Below are 20,755 nucleotides of genomic sequence, written 5' to 3' on the forward strand. Positions count from 1 at the left end.
GAGCGAAAACAAAAAGGGTTTAACCTTTGATGACATTAATGCAAAATAATACCACACAACGATAAATCACTTGCAAGCGCTATGCCGCAGAGAATCTTAAGTATCTCCGCATGGAGAATATGATCCAGGATCTCATCGACGGTTCGAAGCGCTCATAAAATATTTTATTGTGGAATGTCCTTTGCGAAATTAACAATACTTAATCGAACCGTTTCGATCACCGATCAAGCATTCCAACTGCCACCATTCGGATGATCGACCAGTGGAATCGTAAAGCGTTTTGCACCTGAAACCTCTTTATTGGCCTTTTTATCCACCTCCGGCTTCCTCGGTCGCAAAACTTCCTAGTTTCCTTCCTTCCTTTTGCGGTGCATCGAAAAGTAACGCCACCATTCAATCGACTGTTTGTGGCCGTGTGCACAGGTTTAAAGCGGATTATTAAAAGCATCCCCAGTGAACCTCGAAAACTGCGCCGGTATGACAGTAATTTATACGTCCCCAGTCGTAAACCTTCGCGCCACTTCGCCCGCTGCTGCTGCTGCGGTGGCTTTCAATTTCCACCCGCAGTTCCTGTGCGGTGTGGCGGTATGTTTTCCGACTGTTTTTGGAGTGGCTGCTTTGGCAGACGGCTAGAGCGCCGACTGCTGAATCTCCGACCCGAGAGCGGGGGGTTTTTTCCCGTCTTCTTTGAAATACCACTTCGATGACCCTCAAGACTATGACTATGTTTGGCACGTTCAACAGTTCGGGCTGAGTAGGGCTCCCAGGCTGTGCGGGTGGTTGTGGAGTTTAGGTTTTGTTGCGTTGAATGCTCCAATCACCGCACGAGCGCGCAAGGTGCATTCTCGATGTCACCGGCTGAGCGTCATCCGTGCCATTGAAGCGTCGATTTACATTCCATCGTGCGCAGGGGGGAACAACGCAAGGGACTGCAAGCTGGCAAGCTGGATTTCGTAACGCGAAAAGAGTTACTATCAATTTATTTGTTCGAACCTTGCCCCGCGCTTTGCTCGCTCGCGGTACTCAGGCCGCGCGGTGCGTGCACTAGTTGCAACCTGAAGGACGGCACGTCGGCACGGGTCGCCGCAAAGCACGGGTCCGCGTCCTTGGCACGGGTGGGTGACGCACCATGCATCCTCATTTCGTAGTGAAATTGGTAGCACAAAATTGTTTCATCATCTATTAAGCGACGCCAAAGGGGCCACTAATAGCGGACACTGCGGTGTGTGGAATGGTTATTTTTGGAGCTGACCGATCCAACCGATCTAATGATGAGTTTGCAATGTAAAATCTAACATTTTCCCTCTTTTGTTTTTCTCTTTCCATACCCTTTTCAGGTATGATTTTGGAGCTATTTTCTGCTTGCGTCTGTCATTTTGGAGCGGAGGGACGTGAGAGCAAGCGGACACAACACCACCTTGCGCCCTTGAAATCGGTCCATGCTATTAATATGAACCCCCTGTCTTGAGGATGAATCAGATCGTGAGTAGTGGATGATAATTCGAGAGCTCTCGCGGAGATCCTCACCGTGTTCCCCACCGCGGTGGGGAATTTAATCGAGCCTACATAGTTTGGGAAATCCCTCCACCTCGCCGTGTCAATGTCAGCACTGTCACTAGTCGAACCGGGGGTCAATGCATCTTGACTGTGGCCTACTTAGCAGTCCGCTATGACGCTTTTTCGGCATTGGACGGACAAGTTTCGATTACGATGAGTAAGTTTGCCTGGTGACGTTCTGGGGGGTGGTTACGAAGGCGATGCGGTAGCTACTAGTCAGCGTGATAGTGGGATGAATCGCTCGGCAAATATTTGCATCGGTTCGTTCCGTTTGAAGGACACCATGGCCACGGTCAATCGAGCTTTCGAGTAATTAAAGGTGTCCTTCGCGGCGTGGTCGTGACGGTTATTTCACTAATGTTTCTGGGTGTTCGTGGTCCCAGATCCAGGATGTAAGTTTTTGGGGGAAAACATTCTCAAGCGAGACAAGCACGAGAAGGATGAGAAAATGACGGTGTGAAATGATTCTGAAATTGAATGAATGGAGACAATCGGAAAGCGCCGGGGCAAGGTTGAAGCGTTTTGTCAGCCAAACTGCACCAGGATGTCGAGAACATTAGTTATCTTGTAATTGTTAACGCGATTACAATAGGAATTTGCATTAAATGAAGCAGAGCTGTTTGCTTGATAATTGTTGCACTGGCCTACATGGGTCGAGTAAGGCCAAAATGTAAGAGATTTATTTAATTAAAATATCTTCAAAAAACAATTCAATTTAAACCTTCGAAACGTCTGCATGAGATAGTTTGCAGAAATGAGATACTGAGATACAAGATGAGAAGAATTTCTTCACAAAGTGAGACACGTGGTGAGCAATTCTCATCATCTCAGCTTTTAACTTCTCACCATCTCGAACGGGCTCCTCAGAGAGCTTTTTATTTGCCTTCTTTCGTGCTCTCTTTCTTGCACATATTTGCAGGGGTGCTCGTCATATAAGTAATCTTGTGATCTTGTTGGAGTTCCAAAGGGGGGTTCAATTCCAAAGAATTTGAACAGTCATAGGTCCAAGTTTTTGCGATTTTATTGCTACAATTCCAGGTCAATATTTTTACATCTAATTTCAATTCAAGTGATCAATCAATGGCTTGTCGAAGAGGTTTTCTTTTGTTCATGTCTAATATTGATTGCTCTAATCGTTTAGTGTATGATTTGGAACTATATTATTTGGTAAACGAAAGAATTTAATGGAGAGTATCGTTATAAAAAAGAACATATCATGCCTTGAGGCTACCTACTCTCAGAAAAATCATTTCCTTCGCATCATTTAACTGCTCACCGAAACAACCCTGCAATCAACAATCCGCAAAGCTCGCCTGTTGTTGTCTCGCTTTGGCACACCGCACCAGAGCGCAAAGCTCACTTTCTTAACATCTCCACCCCGTGAGACGGTGATCTCTCGCACCCTCGCTCGGCACCGATGCGGTAGCGGACGGCGGTGGCAGAGCGTGGCGGGCCTTCTGCTGGGAGGGAAACATAACTGCTTAAGGTTGCGCAGCACGGGCCGACCGATTGCGCGACTAGTTCACTCGCGAAAGCTATCGAAGGCGCACGCTCAGCCGGTGCACACGGTGTTTCGAACGCACAGTTTCACCACCACCACTGTTTTGGGTTGTGTTTGAGGTTGGCCTATTCGCTTGGAGTTTGCTCGTGCTCGCGCTCTCTATCCTGGTCCGGGACATCCGGTTGCTAAACGCTGCTGTGCAAGTGCTGTGGAGTGCTGCTGCGATTTTTTCCCCGGTGCAAAGCGATTTGTTGCTTCCGTGCAAGCAGAAAGGTCCTGCAGGACGTATCCGTGCGTTCGTGCGCGCGTATTTTAACCAGTGCGTGTGTGTGAGAGATATATCCCTGCGTTCAACTTTGCGGAAGCGGTAGAACCGTGTGCGGTGTTCCACAGCAGCAACAAAAAAAACGAATGTGAAAGTGTGCAGTTTGGTGCAGGAGTGCAGGTGCATGATTGGCTAGAGCGTTGGTGTGCTTAGTGGCACATGCATCCGTAGCGGCCGTGCGTACGAAGGAAGAAAAGTTTGCTGGAAAACAAGTGTGAGAAAAAAACGGGCTGGAAGAAAAGGAAGCAGAGAAGCACCGAAGCAGTGAAAAACCCGCCCAGAGCTTCCCCTCACTGTTTGGAGAATTGTTGTAGTTGGAAAAGAAAATTTGATGAAGTAGCGAGACGAATTTGTCACCGTGCGTGCGTGCGCTGAACCCGTTCGTGAATTAGCATAGCTGAAGTGCAAATCCGAAAAAGCCCAACTGCTGACCGAAGGCACTTTTTGTTGGCAAAACAAAAATCAATAGCAAAGCTACGAATTGATCACTGCCACCGAGAGAGCAAAGCTTGATTTTTAATTCTTCATACAAAAGGTGAGAAATTGCAATACAACTATGTAGTGGAATATTTAGTTTTTAATTGTTTTATTACGCGTGCGCGTGAAAATGAAGTAATTTGGAAGTGATGTTTTGCAATGTTTTACATTTTGGCTAAGCGGTAGGGTTCAAAATCAGGCAAAAGCAAACACAACATTGTACGATCAAACACATCCACCGTTGGTTGGGGGGCAAACAACAATCATGGGGCTGTGTAGCGTTGTTGTAGCCGAACGCTAGTTAAAAAGATAAAGAGTGAAAATGTAAGTGAAGTGAAACACGTTTTCCCGGCAGGCAGGCAGGCAGACAGGCCGAGTACGGTTGTAGTTTCTTAAGGTGGTGGTGGGGTAAAAAACCTGAAAAAGATGATGCAGACAAGTGGATGAGCACAGCCACTACCTACCTTGCTGCAAATAGTAAACTGACCACATCGAACACTGCCACACAGAGGGGGAGAGAAGGGAGAAAAGGTTGCTATATGTGTGTGTGTGTGTGTGTGTGTGTGTGTTGAAAAGGAAATAATAGACCAGTCTACTGTATCGGAGTGCACGTTCGAAGCAATGCGGAATGATGACTTTGCAACCGAGAGGATCATGTAGCTAAAGAAAGCGAAAGACATGAAACACATACACACACAGCACAACCTTCGCATGCGTCATCTAATCAGTGACCGGGTGAAAAGCAGTGAAAAAGATGGAGAAAGCACACTGTGTGAGTGTGTATGTGTGTGTGTGTGTAAGGGAGGAAAATGGGAGAAATGGTACGCTCGATATATGGTGCGGACGGCAAGGCACACCACAGTGCCTGCCATGCTTTTCCGCCTGCATTTTTCCTGAAGATGTGCAAAGCTCAAGCAGGCAGCAAAGCTTTGGTTTCCGTTTGCCACGCGAGAAAAACTCTTTTTCGAGCGACCTCGCGCGATGGCAAATACAAGATCACCCTCCCGTGCGTGGTTCCAATTGTGTGCAATTTTATTTGTACGAAAACTAAGGGGGAAGAGATTTCAACGCTTCGCTGGAGAGGAACCTTTCAATTATTCGTAATTCCAGTGCATGTGTTAGTTTTTGTGTATGGTTTGCGTGCGTCCGTTTAGTTGACATTGCATTTTCTATTTTCTAATTCACCAAAGTCCTCCTAATTGGGTTTATGCACACTTTAACGTGCGGTCTTGTTTTGCCTTTGCTTTGAATTATTCGCATGATCGTCAAACGTACGAGAAAGCCGTTACGATCCTGTGCGAGTGGAGGGTACCGAAGCAGTTCAATTGGAGGCAGCACTCAGTGTGTGCCGCATGTTATCACGTTCGATTTGTGTGTTTTTTTTGGGTATGAACGCGAGGGCGCTAAACTTTCTAAAAAAGCACGAAACCCCTTAACGGAGGAAAATAAAATAATGAGACCCTCCAAAAAAACCACAACGCAACCGATCGTTTGCTTTTTTTTTGTGCTGTCTCGAGTTCGGGTCTGCTCAGAGAGAATTGATTTCCTTCGTTGGCTTCACCCATCGGACCAAGGGTGTTGTCTATTAATTTGGCAAAGAGCTGAGCGTTTTCTTTGGACGAGGAGAGGTGTGTGCGTGTGTTGCCTCACTGTTGTCTTCATTTTTTGGGAGTCACTTTTCTCCCTTAAAAGCACGCACGTAACACCACGAATCGAATTGTTTCTCACGCCGTCTATCGACCCAGCGGCTTCGGCTATCGATGGTGTCGAGAGAAATTAAGCTTCCACCACCTCCCACAAAAACCGGAAGAGATGGAACGACCTTCGCTCGGTGCAGTTACGGTGTGTGTGTGTATGTATGTGATTTTTTCGGAAGCAATGTACTCAGGGTGTACCTGAAACCGTACGGTACGGTTGCGAGCTCAGTCTTCAATCTCGATCACCTTCACGTGCAATGGAAGGTGGCTTTCGAGTGTATCGCAAGCGAGTGTTCGAAAAAGAAATTCATTTTTGTGCGTAATTTAATCGAGCTTGGATTGAGTGAAAAGCGTTTCGTGCCGTTTTTCTACTTCACATCTGACGTAAGGCAGCGATTAGCGTTACAAAATATGGCTCGCTGAAAATTCATTAGTTTAAAAAAAAGGTTTAGGGATGAAAAAATGGGATGATCTTAATATTTTAAACGCCACCGAATGCAAATTAATGGAAGGATAAAAAATCATTTACAAAAAAGGCAAAACGGGCAAAATTGACATTCAACGACAAGTGTGTTACAAAACTGGTTGAACGTGAGAATATGTCGCCTTTGGGTTGACACAGATTTGTGGCACGATAAATATGTGTGAGCTGTGAAAAGTGCATTTTTCGACCCTGTTTCCGAATTGGATTTTTGTTTGTGTGTGCCTGTTTTTGCAGCAACCTGCAACCGAATGTGCGAATTCGAGCGATTGTTGCAGCATCTCTCAACCCTGCCGCGCGTTCGATCACGCAACACGCCGTGAGAAGAACTGTCACAAACAGCAGTGTCATGGGGTGGGGATGCATAAGGAGGAGGAGGGTTCAACAGTGGAAGCGGTGTTCAGTGTTATCATTTTGAATTTTGAGCAGTGGTTTTTGGCCTTTTTTGAACAGTCTCTACACGGCGGCGTTTCTTTTGCCGCCGCCTTGTGTCTCCGAAAGTCAGTTGTTATGTATGACAATATTTAACGGGCTCTCTCCTCCCCATTAAAAGTCTGCTGCTGATGTCTGTCGGTGTGTTTATGCTTTTCCCTTTGGGGCTTTTGCCTGTCTGTGTTTGTGTGTTTAATTTTTCACTCTCAGTTTCACTTTTGGACGATCTTTTTTTCTTCTTCTCGTCCATTCCGCGACGGTCGAGATGATTTAATCAAGCGTTGAAATTATGGATGGAAAAACATAAAAAAACACCTCGCTCAGTGCATAAACACAATGCGCTAAGGGTGGGAATGGGAATGCAAACAACCGAGGGGGAAGAAAAGAAAAGAGCAAGAAGAGAGCAAGAGCAGGAGGCATACTAGCAACAAAAAAAGACAACCTAGATTGAGCGCCACCGTACCGGTATCACACCATACTAAGCCATCCAGCAGTTGCATTCAGCTGCTGCATTTGGCAAAGTGAGATTTAAAAATCATGAAAAACTCTGCAGATTGAAGAATATTGTAATATTGTATTGGATATTCAAGAAGCGGTCGTCGTCGTCATCGTCATCGTGACAACTGCTCGGTGTCAACGGTTAATGGTTGTATTTCGCAGTTTGTCTCATTCCGGTGGCCTCCGCACGCTCCCGAACGTGTTGAATGAAAGTGTTATGAAATAATACAAGGTCTACTGGTGGACAGCCTGCGAAATTGAAATCGCGAGTTTTCAGTCGCGAAGGGCGAGATGATAAATGAATGGTGCGCTTTCTTGCAGAAATGTTGAAGGTGTTGGTAGTATTAGCTTAAGCAATCGTATGTGAAGTTAAAATGTTTCCAACTCTACAAGATATGATAAGTAATTCAATGGTGAGATGGAAGAATTTACCACTTCAGCTCCACCTAAACCAGGATGTGAGTTGTGACTGAGAAGCGAGTTTAACATTTTATGCTTCTTCTAATCGACTTACAAGCGGGTTAAGATGAGCTTTTTGCCTTGTTTCATAACCCGGCACCTTCGGTTTCTTGGATTCGAAAGGAGAGAAGAAGACTCCTTTACTAACCCCGTGAATATTAACGATCTGAGCTGCCTACCTTCCCAATACCGTTTTAAGACTGGTTGGAAGGTTTTTAGCGCCCCGGCGTGGTACCTTGGTGATATTATCATCAGCCTCCGCTGCCTCCGAGCAGGTTTGACAAGTTTCGATTTTCGTATGTAATCTGCATAATAAAAGCACCCGTCGCGCGTATCAAACTCTATCCCCCTCCCCACCCGTCAGTATGATCGTCCTGTCACTTTATCGGGGTTGGATCAAGACACTAAACAAAGGGCGAATCAAATCTGCATCGTCGCTGTCGTTTGTACTCATCCCTTCTAACTTCTTGATATTACCATTTTGTTTAGAACTGGTGGAATGTGGTTTAGACCAAAAGGGCAGTAACAGTTTTCGTCCATCGCCACAAACTTCGGCGGATTAATCTCCCCTAATATCGGAGTCTTGAAGCAATGTGGGTTTGACCAACCGTGATACGGGGTGTAGAGAGTGTAGACGAAGTTCCGTGCGATTGTCGGCTGACTGCTTGTGGTTTTTGGTTGTGGTCAATATACATTTTTTGCACAACCTACAAGCTACATGTCCATTCCTTCGCCCGCGGTACCAGTTTTCGGTACCGGGTCGATACAACACCGGACACCACATACACACACGCTCGGCGACCTGTTTGGTTGCGTCAAGGATATCCAGATTTTGTTTTGAGGTCTCAAGGGAAATGGCGCGGTGGCTGGTAAAAACTGGAAGGGGAGGCATATATTAATCGAACCCGCCTCGGACACACAGGTGACGATTAAACCGAGCTGGAATGGACTGGGGCAGAACCGATCACAGAGAGAGAGAGAGCGCCCCTTCGCTATCGTGTTGAGGTTCGCTGTCTGGGCAGAAAATCCCATCCTCCTTCTGGCACCGGTTGGGAGAATGTGCCCGTCCTGACAGACACGAAAAGTCTTAAGTAACCCACCTTCCACGCACTCTCCACGCGTTTGGTCTTTCCACGTCTGTGGACGAATGTGGTTGGCTATATGTGTCTTCTTTTTTTTATTCGTCGGAACGATTGTTTATCATCAGACACAGGCTGCGGTTCTATCGACGCTAATGTGGTGGCATTGAAGCTGCCCGATACGGTAGGATCACGATGGTTGTGGCATTCGCACACAATACTTGTGGAGAGTGCCAAATATACCTGTTCCGGCACACAGCACACCTTTTCGCTTGTTCGGTGCTGACCAAACTTTTACTTAATGGATGTGAATCCGTTCTGCTTTTTACACGGTACGGTTTTTTTGTATTCTGCATTTGAAATGTCAGACGATGACGGCAGATACATCAGTGCAACTTTTCCAGTGCGTTCTTTGAACGGGTGTTTTTTTTGTGGAGTGTTGTTTGTTTTCTCGGCAGTGGCATCAGTTGCCGAGTGCACTTTAGGACGCTTAGAATAAATAATGAGCCACGACCCGGGGCAGAACTTAAGCGAGATAAAGTGTGTACGAACGAAGTGTGTTGTTAGTGGCAAGAAGAAACCGCAAGAATTTGAAAATGTGTGGTCAAACGGGCAATTTTGGCAGCGATAGAAATTAGTGGACGTGTTCTTGATAGCTTTTGCTGCATGATTAGAAACTCCTGCGCAGACTCTTGGGGCAGGAACTGGTTAAACCTATTGCAGTGGTATTAAAAGGAACGAGCAAGCGACGAACCTGAGACTTACATTGTCGAAGTACCGCCGAGTGCTCAGAAGAGAAGCTCATGACAATGCATTTGTCATTAAGAAGCTTTATTTTACTGTAAAAGGGCGTTGCCGTCTGTTGGAATTGCGGTGAAAAATGCTTCCATCGATTAATCAGAAACGTTTGTTAAATGGTTGAAATTGTTTATTTTGACTACTGTCACTTTGGAGCACTTTTAAAAATATGTTCCAAATTAAAAGATTCCTCAATGCCCCTTACACACTTCAACCATGTGTATTTCGTGGAAATGGTACGTGGCCAAGGAACAAAAGCACACATTTAAATGGTACAAGCATTTAGAAGAGTATTTTTCATTCCTAATTGACGTTGGATGTGCTTTGGTGCCATCGTTCTATTGACATAAGTTCATGGTTGCTTTGCACTTTGCCCATAATCTTTGACATTCTGCTTGCTGAATGTTGAAGAAATTCTTGTCATTTTATCTAAAAAAAAATTCTTCAACGAGTTTAAATTGTTTGTGGTTGCAATTCGGTTCGTCGTTCTTCGTCAAATGCAATTATTCAAAGGATGCATTTTCTTCACATTGACACTTGATGTACGTGACGAAAGGGAATGGATAAAATATTTGTGTCATTTTGTGTGGCCGTTTGATCGTGGCAGGAAGTGTAACAATTGATGACTCAATCATACACAGCTTAACAGCTCATGCTATTTACATCCCCAACGCTTACACAGGGCTTGATGATCATCATTAGTGGAGCGCAGTAATTGCAGTGACACCCTTTGTTTGTCACTCTTTGGCAAGCAGGCAGGCAGGCAGGCTGGCAGAAAGTGAAGCGGTGACAATTGTCATGGCAATCAAATCGTTAATCTCGCCCTTAAGCACGCAAGTACACTTTCTCGGCCAGCGCACTCAAACGCAGCCCCCCCCCCCCCCACACACAACGTCGCAATTCACCGTGAATGAAGAATCGAGGTCATTCCCGCCGAGACCGCAATCAGTCTCGGCGACGAATGGCGATGAATCTGTGAACTTTCGATTTCAATTGTCGGAACAATTTCAGGCGTTTCCATTTCATCGGAGACTCGCGTTTCGTTTTCGATGGCGAGACGCAGCAGCGCCCAGCGAGCGAGCAAAGCAAAAACCGAAAGATCGTCCAACAAGCGACGAACCCACTCTTTCCCTCTGTTGGGCTGTGTGGCAGAAGAGGGAAAATGGCAAGTCGATTCCCCGTTTTTTTATCGTTGTGCTCGCGCGTGGAGTAACGGGATGTAAATGGGAACCTTTTGCGAGAGACACACACACTGGGAATGAAGGGTTTAGAGCGATAGAGTAGTAGTACCTGTTATTCTTGGGCTCGGCGCTTCTCCATGGGCGCTTTTCTATGGGCGCTTCATCTTTCATTCGTTGCTTTATGTTCGCCTGCAGCGGATGTTATGTTACCCTGCAGCGTTTGCTTCATTCATTCGTGCAGTAGCTAGCAAAAGAAGCAAATAAAAAAGCGATTCCTGACTCTGTGTGTGTCTATGGCTCGTGTCTAGCATGAACGTTCGTCCAAAACTCACTTTCGTTTCGAATTATGAACTCCGTGTTGTGAAATAGGCTGCACCGTTAGTGTAGCAGTGGAGAGTAGATAAACCAAAAATTAGCACCTTTTTGTACCCGTCACACAATGATAATAATCACGATGATGATGATGCTGATGATGACGATAGCCACGGCACCTGAAACCAACTCCCAACCAAAGTGGTTGGCATTGATAAGTGCAGCACACATAACTTCTCCACACCTCTCTCCTTCTTTACACCGCCCAAAACGGACGTCCACCACCAAAGTAATAGGCCGTCGGAGTTTATAAAAAAGCAATCCCACCCTGCTGCTTCACGATTAACACCTCACAGCACTGTGTCTTGTGGTGGTATCCTGTGGCCTCCAAACATCGCCGTCCAAGTGGATTGTCAAACTGCAGTAAAGGTGATAATCGTAATGGAAATGGCAGCGTCCTTGACGCCAACTGGCGAAGATTCGCGCTTACGCACCCGGGCTATGGAGCAACAGTTTTTGGCAAGTGTCGTCCGGCACACCGAAAAGCTTTGAAGGTGCATGAAGCCATCATGAAGCGACATTACGATGTGTATAGTGTACCTGCTCCGTGAAGTGGAGGACGTAAAGTTTATCAAAAAGTGTGCATAAAAAGCTAATTAAAATGGAGATACACTACGGACAAGATCAATGGTGAAGGCAATGGTGGTCAGCCTGGGTCAACCGAACGGCACAACAAGCACTTGAGCTCTGTCATTGAACAGAGCAATTGAAGCACGGTGATTGTGACAGAAGAATGCATTTGTGCGCGATAGTGATTCGTCTTCGTCGTGACGTTTCGTTTGTGATGGAACCTACAGAGAGAGAGGAATGGGGAACTGTAGTGAGAAAAGATAATGCAAAATACCTCTTTACCTTGGACAAGGACGTACAGGAAACCTCTGCGCAACTCTCTGCGGTTTTGAATGGCGTTTAACCAGCAAAACACCCCGGCACTCGCTCTCAGGTTCAAAATACAATCGACCGAGTGTACCAACACTTTCACTTGCATTGAACGGTGGTTTTGTACACTGGAGAGGGAAGCAAAACTTATCGATCGGGTTGTAGTTGCTGTAGCCCCGCACGGTTCCGAATGGGCCGCGAAGGAACGGGGCATGCTTTCTTTCGCGTGCTTTTCCCTTGCACCTTTTCTATGCTACAGCAACTTTCTTTGCAAACACCGATCGACCTTTGTGTTTGGCGTTCGAACGGACACGCAATCTACATTCAAATAGAAGTAAAAAGATGCATTTGTTTTATTTTGAGCGGAATTTTAGTCGCATTAGAGCAGGTGCATTCCCGGGGGTTTGCAAGCATGTCATTTTCTCTTTGGGGCTGGTAAATTCCACCGCAAAATAATGGCTCGGCTCGTTGCCGCGGTGTGTGCAGCGTCCAAAGTGTGAAATGAAACAGAGTAATAAAGATGTTTATCGTTAACGGTCAATTAAACATCTCCCACCAGCTTCCCCAAATCGAGGCGGCCTTAATTTTATCAACCAAACTTCGGGGGGGCATAGAAAGGAAGGGCAAAATTTTAAGCACTCTATACGGTGGAGATGAAAAAAGAATGCCGCTGATTGTTGGTGTTTGCAATTTTTCGATGCAGCAGCAGGAGAAGGCGAAGAAGATCAAATTAAATTTACGATCTTCATTTGCACAAGCCCTCGATTTCTTTTCTCTTAGTTTGTGGTTAGCTTCTGGGGAAGACCTGGCCCGATCACACGATTCGTTAAGGTGATAAGGCTGGCCGGAGGATTGATTCGTTCGTGATAATTTCCTCTTTTCAGGCTGTGATTATGTTACTTACAGCTAAATCCGTTTGTCTGTTTTCGACTTGCTCCTCACTTAGAGGATTGTCTAATTTACCACATCCAGGTGCAACGATCGCAGCCCAAATTACGGACCCCACGGCAGCCTCGCTTGTAGCCTACAAACACAGAAAACGTGCAGCCAGCAACACATCCTCGAGAGCCTCGAGAAACCTTTTATCGCAAGGTCTGTAATGATTGCGTAGAAAACCTCAAATTTGTTTCCCGTTTGATTTATGAGGGCTCATTTCGGCACGGAACGGGTGTGACGGAGGATCTCTCTTCAGCTGATCTCCGCTCGGTTTGGCGTTTTGGGGGCTTAGCAGGTTGTCCTGGCTGATGTGCCACCACTGCGGCGGGTTGTTGCGTGTGTGTGTGTGTGTGCAATTTGACGCAAAGAAAAAGTATGGAAGCGAGTCTAATTTTTTGGAGGTCGTTTAAAAACTTCCATGCCCCCGGGACGGCGAATGATTTATTTCAGGGGCTGGGTTCGCTCCTCGCCAATGCAAACTAACCGCAGGGTTCAGGACTAAGCGGTGGGGCAACTGTTTTCACTGCCAATTGTTTGCTTGAACGTTTTTGACGTTTATTACACAAGAAAATTGCTGCAATGAGTGTTTGTGTGTGTGTGCGCGTTTCCTGGCAAAAGGAAGAACTTTGGTCCGGGTTCAAGGTAAAAGGCATTGGAGGTAAAAACTGTCGAAAATATGACAAGGTAGAAGCATTTCAGGACGCGTTTACTGGGGATTAACGATGCAAATGTTGTGCCGGAAAAAGAAAAAAACGGGCACAATGAACGTTTTTTCTTCTTTCGGGCAATTTATTTAACGATCGACCATTCTAATGGTTTCTCGTAACCAGGCTTGTTTCCTTGCGATGGGTGTAATTTTAATACGCTTTCATTTAACTAAAGTAATATTCAATTTAATTCAACTACATGTGTCTTTTTTTGGGATTTGGTTTTACCTTCCCATTACTTAATCAACGAAAGACTTGAACAAGCGACGAACCTGATCGAGTCTTCTAGGAAGAAAACGTACAAAGGTTACTGTAAAGTTGTTCATTCTCTCCGTTGACTATTAAACTTGGAAGCTTAATTGAATGTGGAGGTTAACTGTCGTCATTGTTATCAGCATTCGTTTATCGATCGTAAAGAATGCCCTTTAATTTTATTGCCATGGTTTATAGCTTTGCTAGACGCCCTTTAACTTGGTCAAGGATTAGTTTGATTTCACACCTAGATCGAGATATAACACTAACAGCACAAAACATCCGATCTGCCTGGTAGAAGGGTTAAGGTTAAAGTAACACTCTGGAACTGTATCAGCTGGTGGCATTACCTTTGAGCGAGCGTGGCCAACGTTACGAGACTCTAATGAGTGAGAAAAGCACTAAAACCCAGCACACTCGTACAACCATTCATGGACCATAAATAAAATTAAGAACCAACTGAAAACAACAACCCTCCCCAGACATGATCCGATTGCGAGACCTCTGCAACCTTTTCGAGAAACGATGAAAGTTGACAAAAAATGTGATCCTCCTGTGTAGGATCGTTAAAATCTGCTTTATTTCACCAGCACATATATCTCCCAGAGGATGGCGGGCCCAAAGGAAACCAACCGGATGTCCAGAATGTCTGAATCATTGATCTTGGGACCTGGTCATACTTCATCGCTTCGCACGGCACGTCTCCTGTAGCGCGTCGGCACCGGCATATAATTCTGTATCACCGCAGAACAATCTCCCTGGGCGAGGTGGAGGCTTTGTTTTAAAGGAGATTCGGCATTTGCCGTGCTGTCGACAGGTTTGCGGTGGTACGAATGGTTTACGGAGGGTTTAAGATGCACGATACTACCCCGGTGCTTTTTTCTTTTACGACGAGTGGGTGTTTCGGCAGAATTTTAAGCTCTTTGGCAAGCCTGGCGAAACGAGGTGGAAGGAGAAGGCTACCAAAGGGATGCTTTATGGAACGGGAAGGTTGTGCATGATGAAACCTGTACAATGTGCAGCCTCGAATATGTCATAAGCCTCATATGGTAACATTGATTCAGGATTAGATTTCTTTGTATAGTTTAAAGCACTGTTTGGAAGATGATTTATAGCTGTTGATAGAACAAATCGTGGAGTGGAGAATGTTTTGAGAGATAGACATGTTTTGCACAATGACTGTCATTAATCTCATTCTATTCGGAAGTCAATTCCAAAATCTTAACCCGATCAGTTACGAGGATACGTGAGTAAGTTTGAACAGTTGTCCAACGGCGCAGAAACGCAGATTTGTTTGCATTTTGCGTAGGAGCTGGATGCCCCGATGTAAATGACCTTGTCGAATGTGAGGGAAGTACGTATTTTGCAACACACAGCACCACACCACGGAAGAACTACTCAGGTTCGTCCAGATGGTACGCACTGGGAGACGGATCTAGTCGACGAGGACCAGTTTTGTTTTCTCCAAAAATGGCTCCAACACAGTTCGTTCATCCGGTGGCGGTTCGGTGACGTTTGCGAAACGTTGGATGGTAAGCTGGGAGTTGTACGTACGTAGGTGGCCGGTTATGGCACCTAATCGTAGGCGGATCGATTGGGTGAGTAAACGTGAACTTGAAACGAACGTAGAGATTGGACGTGAACCTAACGGTACTATCTGATGAGACACCAACAACACCTTCTGGACGTCCCGGTGAGAACTTGGGAAATAGGTTCCAGCTACGCCTTACGACCGGGATTGCCTCCCATATTGGGCAGGATCATCTCCAATTAGCTGCTACGTGTAAACATGAATCATTGGTGAATCCAATTCATCTGGGAAGAATCAATTCTTGAACGGGGATATTCAGTAGGAGGATAATTTTTAATACTTTCCGGAGTTCTGACAGCTAGATTCATTGGAAGTTACTTGGTGGATATTGTTTTCGGTACCAAATCAAGTCCAAAAGTAAATTGGAATGTCAGAAAGACAAATTAGCTCCATTTACTAATGGATGCCGCAATGATTTTGCTAGAATAGAACACAATACATTCCACAAAGCGTCATCACGTTGGTGAGAATCTTAAATTGATGAATTATATCATCGCTCTCGATCATTTCACGTGTGCTGGGGATGCAAAAATTGTGCGCAATTTTATCGGGCTTTCGCAAATTACGCCCGCATTCGTGTTCGGTTTCGTATGCGGTTGGTTTGAACCTACCACAGCATAACGATCCAAACCAGTCAGTGGCGAAAATCGACTAGAAACCACTAGCATATGGTGGTAATAGCACAAGAAGTAAGTAGTGGTAGTGTGGTGGTGGTGGCGGCACCACAAAACAGGGAGAAAACAAGTCTATGCCAACAGTGCAGTGGTACTGGTTTTGTTTCACTTGTACACCCCTTTCCTACTGGCTTGCTCTTTTCGCCTGTTCAATTTCGTTTTGGTTCAGTTTTTTTTCGTTACTTCGATTCGATTCGATATGATACAATTTCTTATGATTTCACTACCCGGCTAGTTGGCGGTCGGCCGGTATGCAAATGTATGGGGCGAGAGAGTATGGCCGTATGTTGTAGGCGGTCTGGCGGCCTGGTGGCCCATGCACAATCTCCCGCTGACCGTTTCCTTTTGTTTTAGTTTTATCTGTTTTGGGGTTCCTTCGTTGCTGCTGCTGGTCGTTGGTCTTGGGGCTCCGATTATTACCGAATTTCATTTGCATATGGCTGTGGTGTGGTCGTTGAGATTTGGGCCCTGAGGAAGGCGTCTGGAGGTTGGGTCATGGAGGCTTTTGGTCAACAAAGTCACTCCTCGAAAGCCTTGGACTGACGCTGGGAGCGCTACCTACCCCGATCACGATCATGTTGGCCGAAGGAGAAAATGCTTCCCGTGTGCGCGCGCGCGTGCGAATGGTTGCTATAGAGCTTTGGGCAGCAGAAACGAACACGCAGACACAGTCGGCGCAGTGCGCAAGAGTAGCCAATTTGTATTCACATAACGCGACGTCGCGGTGTGCGCAATTCGTGGATTTTTTTTGCCTACTTCGATTGAAACCAGTGTTGGGCTGTTACATACATACGCGAAGGCGGTGGGTGAGGGACTTTGTACTGCGTGCTTTTTTTGCGTGTGTATTTCGGATGCCAGAACCGTGAAAGTAGTGGTAGTAGCGAAGGTAGACAGCATGAGTGAAGTGAACAGTGTGTGCCGGTGGCTTTTCACTTCTCCACGCGTGTCTTGTTTGGGGTTGCGCTGGGTGGAGGGAAACTTACGTCGGTGCTTTTGCCCTCGTTACCACCATCAGAGGATTTTGAGGTAGTGTGGAGCAGGTAGTCTCCAAAGGGAAAAAGAGAAAGAGAGAGAGAGAGAGAGAGAGAGAGAGAGAGAGAGAGAGAGAGAAGTAGAGGTGAAATTTTGAGTTAAATGCGAATACAACACAACGAGTTGACCATGGAATACATGAGTCCCTTGATTCGCCGCACGAACAGACATATGCCGTAGGGCCGGTTGAGGTTACCGTGAATGAATACTTCATGGTTAAGAGCTGGTACTGCTTTGCTTATCACACAAAAAATTCTTTTTCTTATTTTGTGACATTGACAGTTATCCCCCTTTCATCAACCACAGCCCAGCAGCGCTGTTTTCGTTCGACAAATTGCTCCAATTAATGCCGTGCCGAATGTGTGAAGGAATTTCACATTCAAATTCAAATTCCACACCACCGTGCAACCTTGCGACCTCTTTCTCCTGTCTGCTGCACGACAAAACGACATTACGCAAGGGGGTTGGTTTGCGAAAATGTTGTGCGATTTCCATCTTTGGAAATTTATGCCAAATTGTGTGATCGACGGTTGGGTGAAATGAGTTCACCCCCGAACACTGTCGATTCAACGAATGGTGTCGATAAATGGATTACCTCGACGGGGTTTGTTCGCCGAAGTCTTGCGAGGCGTAGTGTGAGTAGATTTTGAAAGGTGCCCCGACAACAGGTTTCGGCTAGTGAGTCTCACTACCAAATGTAATGCGAAAAGAAGAAGGAAGGAAGAGACGAAATGTATCGAAAATGATACGAGCGGTTTTAATTTTATTCTGAGATGATTAGAGTTGTTGGCGTTGTTTGCAGGAGAAAGAAAAACAGAGTTCCAAACATAAGGTTGACCACGCAAATGTCGAATGTCATCTTAAGACACGAACAAGTTTTATTTCTTTTGGCGATAGTTCAAGATGTTCGTTTCACCGTGGAGATCCAAAAGCGATCCGTATGCTAATGTGAGAATTCTCGCCGTTTTATGCTAAATTTGTTGTTACCAATCAGCTTGAGAATGATTCTCACTTTCCAGAAAGTTCAGCCAAAGATCAAACGGTGAGATCAAACTAGTTCTGAGTGATGAAAAGCAAAATGTCAAAATAGTTTTGTGCTTTTTTCATCTTATATCACTCATATCCATTTTATTACGTTGTTAAAGTGTTAAATGTTTCAATTTGTAAAAGCTTGTATGCATCAAGAAACAAAAAGATTACAATGAAGATCTCTTAAGTAATATCTTCGATCTTCGCAGCGTAAGCACTACCGAAAACATGTAACGAGCGAGAAAAACTGACCTCGGAACATACGATCCCCTTGCAATGAAAGTGAAATGCATTTATGCAGCCCAGCATAAACAATCCTGCTTTTCTGCACACTACTACACACTCACTGTCTGTACCATTTCTCAAACACACACTACCAAGCACACTGCATCAACCGCAGTGCATAAAAAAGGCGAACCGAAGAAAGCCTATCGCAGTGCCCCATCTACAATCCATTCCCTCCCGAACGTTTCGCGAAACGTCAGGTCCGGACGGACCAGTTTCCTTCACTATTTTCCGCCCCACCGTACCAGGCCTCTGTGTGTCTCTGTAGCATTTATTCAACGATGTATTGCAACAACAGGAAGACAACAACAGAAACTAGCGGCGGTGAACTGAAACGGGTTTTTCGTGGCTCTACCGTACTGCCGTGTAGTTGCAGAGTCGTCCAAAACCGATCCAATCACCCAACACCGTCGCCATCGTCAGCAGCAGCATCGTCGCCAAGATCATAAAGCTGGCAGCAACAGTTGGGCAGTAGCAGAAATTTTCAACGTCCATTTCCCATCGTCCCACTAGTCTCACCCGCTTTCGTGCAACGGCTCCACAACACGGGTTTTTAGACCACTGTGCAAACCTTAGTCGAGCCGGTCAGTCGAGAGGGGCAAAATATGGCATTTTTTAAATGCCAAATGCAGTGGACTTTAGATTCTTCCTTCCGCTCTGTTACGTACACTGTGGTTGTTCGTTGGAGCTTATGGGGGATTTCGGTTCCATGCCACCGCCAACCATGTGCAGCTCGTTGTCTAGGCCTTTCTGTGCAGGCTGTGCGGGTTGCTTCCTCGTTAACGACCGACCCCCAACACGACCGGACAGGTGTGAATATGCCACAGATGAACAGCTATCATAAATGTTTAGCGACCGACCCCCCGTATGTATGCCGTAACATTAACGCACTGGCTGAATGGAATTGGATCTCGACGACTCGGTGGGATTAGGCCAATTGCTAGGGGCAGCTGGTTGTTTACGTTCGCAGAAAAACCGCAGAAACTAGTTTCTCCCCGCGATGTACAGGAAGATGATGCGAACGATTTCCGGGCTGTGCTACAAAGCAATCTCATCTCAACATATCTGCCCCAGTCAGGCAGGCAGGTCGGCACATACTTATAATCCACGGTTGCATAGTTCAACGTCGTCATAGGAGGTCAGCTGGCTAATGTCAGACAGACATCCATCTGACCCAGTCAAGATAAGAGCAGCCGGGCAGCAATTGCAGCGGAACGAGTTTGACATTCAAATTTCGAAACTGCTCTCCATTGCTAGGGCCTCCTGTGTCCGTCCTTATGGTGACTATCCACCATTGGTGCGTTGCTGCTAATCAACGAAAATTACCAACAGTTGACACACCGGTATGTGGCCACACGAATGTCCAAACCTGTTCCCCCTGTCGGCGGCGGCGCGCACGCTGTACACTAATGAATAAAATTTTAATTTGTCCACTCTTGGTGGAACCACTTGGTCGGATCGGATAATGAAGCTGCTAGCCTTACCGCGAAAAGTGCACCCAATGTGTGTGTGTGTGTGCCTTGTGGACAGGCAAGGACATCGACGTTCGGCTTCTGTCGTTTGAGTTTGATTAATTGGGTGGTTAGCAGAATGATTGCTGCGTCGGAGCGTCAAAGTCCTAGAAGTTGCCACACACGCAACACACGAGGTTCAACGGATGCTATTGGCAGGTCGCAACATGCAGCTATCAGTTGCATCAGTCCTGTCAGCAGCTTATCGGCAGCAGACATTCCTCAAATATTGCATTTCGATCAGTCGATCGGTGACAATGTATGTGCATAAATTGAACAGTCCCAAGAATGTGGTCCAAATGGGACGGAGGAGGGCAGCGCGACAAGAATGCATTTCCGAACAATCTGGATCCAGATCTTGAGTCAAGCTTCTGGCCATCTCTTTAGTGTTCTAGCAGCGTTCTAGCACAATGGAGGTTGCCGATCTACACCGATAGAGCACGCGGTAGTAGTCTAACCAAGGCAACTACAAAGGGGCATGACGACGGTATGCAGAGCCTAGCTTTTTGATGACCGTGTAGTGCATTTGGACATGGTTCACGGTAAGCGTAGGGAAGGTGTGACGGTGGTACGCCTTCGACAACTTGCTGCTCCAATGTCGGGTTATGCCAGCGCGAGCTCTTGGGTGTACTGGAGTGGAGGTAGAACACCCAATTAAGTAGTTATTCTTGAGACTTGGAAAGGCCAAAGCCGGGCCCGAGCTATGAAAGGGTGCCGCGCAGGTTTTTCAGCCCAGATTGGTGTGTTCGTTCGAGTGATTCGTTATTGTTTGTGGTTGGAACGGGTGTTTTTTTTTTGCACCGATTTTGTGGCACGATTCATTGAGCGTGCGAGGTCTTGAGGCTTGTTCGATTGTTTGTTTGTATTGACAACACTTTGGGGTTTGACATTAACATGACGCGCGGGTGCGCGCGCGCGCTCGCACACGCTCTTGGACCGTTCTCACTCCCTCCCGGGAGTGACCAGTGCCGGTGTTTCGAAGACTTCCCCGAGCACAACTAC

The 20,755-nt window shown here is 46.1% G+C and overlaps 1 protein-coding gene across 4 annotated transcripts in view; it reads left to right on the forward strand.

Annotated features, from left to right (window-relative positions):
* Positions 1-20,755, forward strand: part of LOC120949353 (uncharacterized) — a 140,902-nt gene that overhangs the window by 42,540 nt on the left and 77,607 nt on the right. Inside the window, exon 1 of one of the 4 annotated variants that reach the window (XM_040366615.2) lies at positions 3,046-3,918. The exons of the other annotated variants lie outside the window; for them this stretch is intronic. The gene's annotated coding sequence lies outside the window, so the exon portion shown is untranslated. Of the gene's footprint in view, positions 1-3,045; positions 3,919-20,755 lie in introns of those variants that run through there. 4 annotated transcript variants of the gene reach the window in all.

The sequence above is a fragment of the Anopheles coluzzii genome, chromosome 2, assembly GCF_943734685.1.
Source record: "Anopheles coluzzii chromosome 2, AcolN3, whole genome shotgun sequence".
In the NCBI taxonomy this organism is placed as follows: Eukaryota; Metazoa; Arthropoda; class Insecta; order Diptera; family Culicidae; genus Anopheles; species Anopheles coluzzii.